This window comes from Vigna radiata, chromosome 7 (assembly GCF_000741045.1).
Source record: "Vigna radiata var. radiata cultivar VC1973A chromosome 7, Vradiata_ver6, whole genome shotgun sequence".
NCBI classification, from domain to species: Eukaryota; Viridiplantae; Streptophyta; class Magnoliopsida; order Fabales; family Fabaceae; genus Vigna; species Vigna radiata.
The window spans coordinates 10,090,611-10,096,936 of NC_028357.1; positions in this window are offsets into that span (position 1 = coordinate 10,090,611).

Sequence of the window (6,326 nt, forward strand, 5' to 3'; positions counted from 1 at the left end):
TCTCAAATCCAATTTATTAATTTTTATTTTCAAGTCTTATTATTTTAATTCACGTGAACGAGAAAGCCTTTCAAGTCTCTTGGGAAAACAATACTTGGTCTTACCATTTACATTACTTGTACGATTTGGTATGCTTGCCAATTTGTCAACAGTCACCCATCCCGAAATTTCTCCAGGCTAAGCGTGCTTAACCATGGAGTTCTTGTGGGTTAGGCTACCGAAAAGCAAATGCATTTTGGTGATATAGGTAGCCAAATCAATTCCTTTAAGCTATCTTTCAACTGTATAGTCCCATACCTATACAGGCTCCAGATCCCTCTCATTCCGGTGTATGTTCGATTCGTCCATGTGCCCCTTACACTAGAAGCCTGTCAGGAGCCGCTCCTTGTCTGTGCCCCCTACACCATGCCTCTTGCACCGACGATCACTCCCCGCCCTCGTCAGTGCCCGGGTGTCACATGCCCACCAGCTTTCGTTTGGTTCTTCCTCGAACCACACCGTACTGGGAGAGGCTAGGCTTTGATACCATTTGTAATACCCCGGCAACTTACAGGGACTGTTAACTGCTCCCACACATCACCACGAGACTTTCCAGTGTGCTTTGTCCTCACTCGCACACTTTCCGGGAAAACTTCCCGGAAGGTCACCCATCCCGGTTCTCCAGGCTAAGCACGCTTAACCATGGAGTTCTTATGGGTTAGGCTACCGAAAAACAAATGCATTTGCTTTTCAGTAGCCTAACCCATAAGAACTCCATGGTTAAGCGTGCTTAGCCTGAAGTAATATAGGATGGGTGACCTTCTGGGAAGTTTTCCCGGAAAATGTGCGAGTGAGTACAAAGCACATTGGAAAGCCTCGTGTTGATTTGTGGGGGCAGTCAATATTCCCTGTAAGTTGTCGGGACGTTACAAATGGTATCAGAGTGTACCCTCTCCCAGTACGGTGTGGTTCGAGGACGAACCATGCGGAAGCTGGTGGGCATGTGACACCCGGGCACTGACGAGGGCAGGGAGTGATCGCCGGTGCAAGAGGCATGGACAAGGAGCGACTCCTAGCAGGCTTCCAATGGAAGGGGCACGTGGACGAATCGAACATACACCAGAATGAGAGGGATCTAGAGACTGTATAGGTATGGGACTATACAGTTGAAGGATAGCTTAAAGGAATTGATTTGGCTACTCATATCAATAAATGCATTTGCTTTTCGGTAGCCTAACTCATAAGAACTCCATGGTTAAGCGTGCTTAGCCTAGAGTAATTATTGGATGGGTGACCTTCCGGGAAGATTTCTCGGTATTCCCATTCTTTTGACAGAAGATAGCGGCCAGACCTAATTTTCACTCCTTGGAGAAGATTTCATGGATGCTTAGGTTCCTTTTCATCCTATCTAGGGTTTGCTCTTCCATTCTTCCATTATTTTCATCTAGGTTCACCATGACAATGGTGAANTAAACCCTTTTGTTGTTGGGGGAAACAATGTAATCTTTTGAAACTGTCTTTTATTGAAACTCTTGTTTAATTATATGATTCTTCATATGTTTTGATTATCAATTCTTGGGTTGTCATCTACGCTTAAAGCTTTTATCGTTTAACTAATTCGATAATTGTTGTTTGTCTCTATCGATACGGGAACGTATAGTACTGTCATGAACTGGTGAGAAATTCCTTGATTAATGAAATACCACCAAGGGATAGGGAGGTAGGACGATCAATTGTTTTTGCTTCTGTTTGGTAATACATTGCTAATTGCTAGGGGAGGCTAGGGATAGCAAGCCGGTAATTAGTAATAGGCTCTTTTCGCCGAGGGATCGAGTTAAGGGTAGGCCAAGAAAGTGTGCATAACAATTAGCTAATCAAGCACATTATACAAGAGGAGTAGACAAGAGGGAGCGGATAAGATGAAATTGTCAACCCGTAACAACTTCATTCATCCATAGTCTTTTTCGTCAATTGAATCAAATACATTGCAAGTTTATTTTCTATCCTTGCATCCCAAACAATTAATTTTTCTCTACAAGTCTTACGATTTTAATTCACACTAACGATAAGGCCTTTCGAGTGTCTTGGGAAGAACGATATCGGGTATTACCGATTATATTACTTGAACGATCTGGTACACTTGCTAGTGAGTCAACAAGTTTTTGGCGCCGTTGCCGTGGGCTCGAGGTTTAACTTTTTCGAGTAGTGTAAATTGATCGAATTTGACTTGATTTTTCATGTTTGTTTTTATTTTTGTTCTAATAAATGTTCTCTAGGGTTTTGTGCCTAATGTTTGCAGAATGCAGTACGGACAAGGATTTGATTATATAGGCACTGAATCCTACCAAAATAATTTCAATCACCGGTGGGAACCTCACTCATACATGGATCAAAGTCGATATGGACAAGCTATTGAGCCTCATTTCATGCCTATACAAAGAAGTGCAGAATCTGATGGACTTTTTCAGAGGATTATGAATTTTTAACCATACCATGTCAAAGGCATAGAGGAGGATATAAAGAATGATGAATTCTTTCCACAAGACATGTATACAAGATTTTCTTCTCATAGAAGCATGGAGGAGAGGGAACATTATCAGTGGCAGCAACAATGCTCTTCACCAATAGAAACGTAGGACTATGATCAACAACTTTGTCAACAAACAACTGATGTGACGGAACAAGTCAAAAGCTTGAATGAAAAGTTCGAAAATTTTCTAGAGAGGTGTTATTCCAAGAGATATGAAGTTACCTTTAGGAATTTGGAGACACAAATTGATGAGGTTGTTGATGAGAAGAAGGCGAAGAGAGAAGTGGAAAAGATAGAAGATGAGAAAATAGAGGAAGATGAAGCAGAAAGGTTGAGTGAGGGAGAGAAAGATGAGGAGAAAGAAAAAGCAGTGGTTGAGAAAAAAAGAAAAAAATAAGAGAATAAGAAAAAAGAAATAAAAGAAAGTGGAAGAAGGAGAAGGTTGAGAAAAAGAGGAAGAGAGGAAAGAAGAAAAGATCATATGAAAAGCCCCTTCCTCATAAAAAGAAAAATCATAGGAAGGAAAAGAAGTTCAAGTACTGTATGGAGATCTTCAAGAAATTGGAGATCAAAATTCTTATGATTGAAACATGGAAACCGGTGCTTAGTTTGATCAACTTTTTGAAGAGATTCAACAGGAAGAAGAAAAAGAAGAAAATAGCAAGCAAAAGGAGTATCAACGCCTACTGATGGGTGTTTGAACTCTACTAGGTCAAGCTAATGACGTTAAAAGAGCGCTAATTGGGAGGCACCCAGTGATTGTTGTATACTATTTTTCTTTTAGTTGGATTTGTAAATTTTGGTATTTTTGAACATTTTTTTTTGGGTAGCATCTACTGAGGGATGCTAGAAGATTTAGGTATCTACTGAAGGATACTAGGAAGGTACACCTACTGATGGGTGTTGGGAAGGTATGCACTTACTGACAAGTGCTAGACAGGTTTGGGTCAAGCTCGTGACGTTAAACAAGCGCTACTAGGAGGCAACCTAGGTTCTCTCTTTCACTTTTGCATTTTAAATTCTTAGAATAGGGTGAATTTTATTTTCNTGCTAGTGAGTCAACAAGTTTTTGGCGCCGTTGCCGTGGGCTCGAGGTTTAACTTTTTCGAGTAGTGTAAATTGATCGAATTTGACTTGATTTTTCATGTTTGTTTTTATTTTTGTTCTAATAAATGTTCTCTAGGGTTTTGTGCCTAATGTTTGCAGAATGCAGTACGGACAAGGATTTGATTATATAGGCACTGAATCCTACCAAAATAATTTCAATCACCGGTGGGAACCTCACTCATACATGGATCAAAGTCGATATGGACAAGCTATTGAGCCTCATTTCATGCCTATACAAAGAAGTGCAGAATCTGATGGACTTTTTCAGAGGATTATGAATTTTTAACCATACCATGTCAAAGGCATAGAGGAGGATATAAAGAATGATGAATTCTTTCCACAAGACATGTATACAAGATTTTCTTCTCATAGAAGCATGGAGGAGAGGGAACATTATCAGTGGCAGCAACAATGCTCTTCACCAATAGAAACGTAGGACTATGATCAACAACTTTGTCAACAAACAACTGATGTGACGGAACAAGTCAAAAGCTTGAATGAAAAGTTCGAAAATTTTCTAGAGAGGTGTTATTCCAAGAGATATGAAGTTACCTTTAGGAATTTGGAGACACAAATTGATGAGGTTGTTGATGAGAAGAAGGCGAAGAGAGAAGTGGAAAAGATAGAAGATGAGAAAATAGAGGAAGATGAAGCAGAAAGGTTGAGTGAGGGAGAGAAAGATGAGGAGAAAGAAAAAGCAGTGGTTGAGAAAAAAAGAAAAAAATAAGAGAATAAGAAAAAAGAAATAAAAGAAAGTGGAAGAAGGAGAAGGTTGAGAAAAAGAGGAAGAGAGGAAAGAAGAAAAGATCATATGAAAAGCCCCTTCCTCATAAAAAGAAAAATCATAGGAAGGAAAAGAAGTTCAAGTACTGTATGGAGATCTTCAAGAAATTGGAGATCAAAATTCTTATGATTGAAACATGGAAACCGGTGCTTAGTTTGATCAACTTTTTGAAGAGATTCAACAGGAAGAAGAAAAAGAAGAAAATAGCAAGCAAAAGGAGTATCAACGCCTACTGATGGGTGTTTGAACTCTACTAGGTCAAGCTAATGACGTTAAAAGAGCGCTAATTGGGAGGCACCCAGTGATTGTTGTATACTATTTTTCTTTTAGTTGGATTTGTAAATTTTGGTATTTTTGAACATTTTTTTTTGGGTAGCATCTACTGAGGGATGCTAGAAGATTTAGGTATCTACTGAAGGATACTAGGAAGGTACACCTACTGATGGGTGTTGGGAAGGTATGCACTTACTGACAAGTGCTAGACAGGTTTGGGTCAAGCTCGTGACGTTAAACAAGCGCTACTAGGAGGCAACCTAGGTTCTCTCTTTCACTTTTGCATTTTAAATTCTTAGAATAGGGTGAATTTTATTTTCTGTGTGTATGCTTGACTTGAATACTTTTCTCAAAATGTTTGACTAAACAATTTGCATGATGAGTCTGTTTAATGATGATTTGATGTGAATGATAATTGAGTTGTATTGCATGTTGATATTCTGTGAAACAGATGGGTGATGACTTATGATTGTGGTTATGATGCTAAGCAGGGTGTATGAATGAATATTGTGTGATAAAGCATGTTGTGTGAGGTATTGAGCTCTAGAGTTTTTATTGTTGTATGTATTGTTCACAGGAAAGCATGAATGATATTGCCTTAATCTGGATGATTGATTGAATTGCATGTGAATGTCATATGATCAAGGCCATTTTTGAAAACCCTTCTCTAGCCAAATTTTCACCCAAAGTGCTTGAAAATATTATACCTATGTTGAACCTTAGCCTTAAACAGGATGTGAACCCTTGTTTTGAAATTCTTTACCTTGAGTTGGGATGAGCTTAATTGTATGTGATGAAAAGGTTCAAGTTTAGGGTTGCATGGGGGAAATTGAATGGCAATTGAAAAACATTGAGCTCAAAAGTTGTGTAAGAAAAATACATGAGAAAAAGAAAAAGAAAAGAAGAAAAAGCATGAAGATGAGCTCAATGCAAAAGAAAAGGGAGTTGTGCATAAAGTTTGAACAATATGATTGCTCTCTTAACACAAGGACTTTGCATTCCAGAAAAACCAATTTTCATGTTAGCCCAACCTCATTACAAGCCTTGGAAAAGTCCTTTTGATTGCATTTGCATGTAAGAATTTTGGTTGTTTTAGATGAATGGAAATTTTGTTTCATGTGACTTGTGAATGATAGAGAGTTGGAGTGCTACCTTAAACACTTGAGTGATTAAGTGAAACACTTGCTTGGTAAGAATTGCTAAATTTCATGATTACATCTTTGCTTAGTGGATTGATTATTCATACTGTGTAACATTTGTTGAATAACTTGTGAACTGAAGTGAATTGAAAACATGTATGCACCTTGATTTGATTCCACTGAAAATCTGCAGTTGAGTATGTCCTGTCATGTACATTAGGAATTTTGAACCATTGGATGAAATAGTGGAACTCCAAGCTTTATTTTGTTTGTTGTTTTGTTTGCTTGAGGACAAGCAAAGTTCTAAGTTTGGGGTTGTGATAGCGGTTGAAAAACAGTTATTTTCATATGTCAATTTAGACCAAATTACACCCTTTAAGACTTAGAACGAGCTTAGAATCAAGTAAAACTCAATAAATGAGTTAGTCGAGAGTCAAAAGTTGTTTTTAGCGATATTAAGCTTGTTTTGTAGTGATTTTGATGAAAGTGAAGATTGGGCTTGAAGATAAAGGTC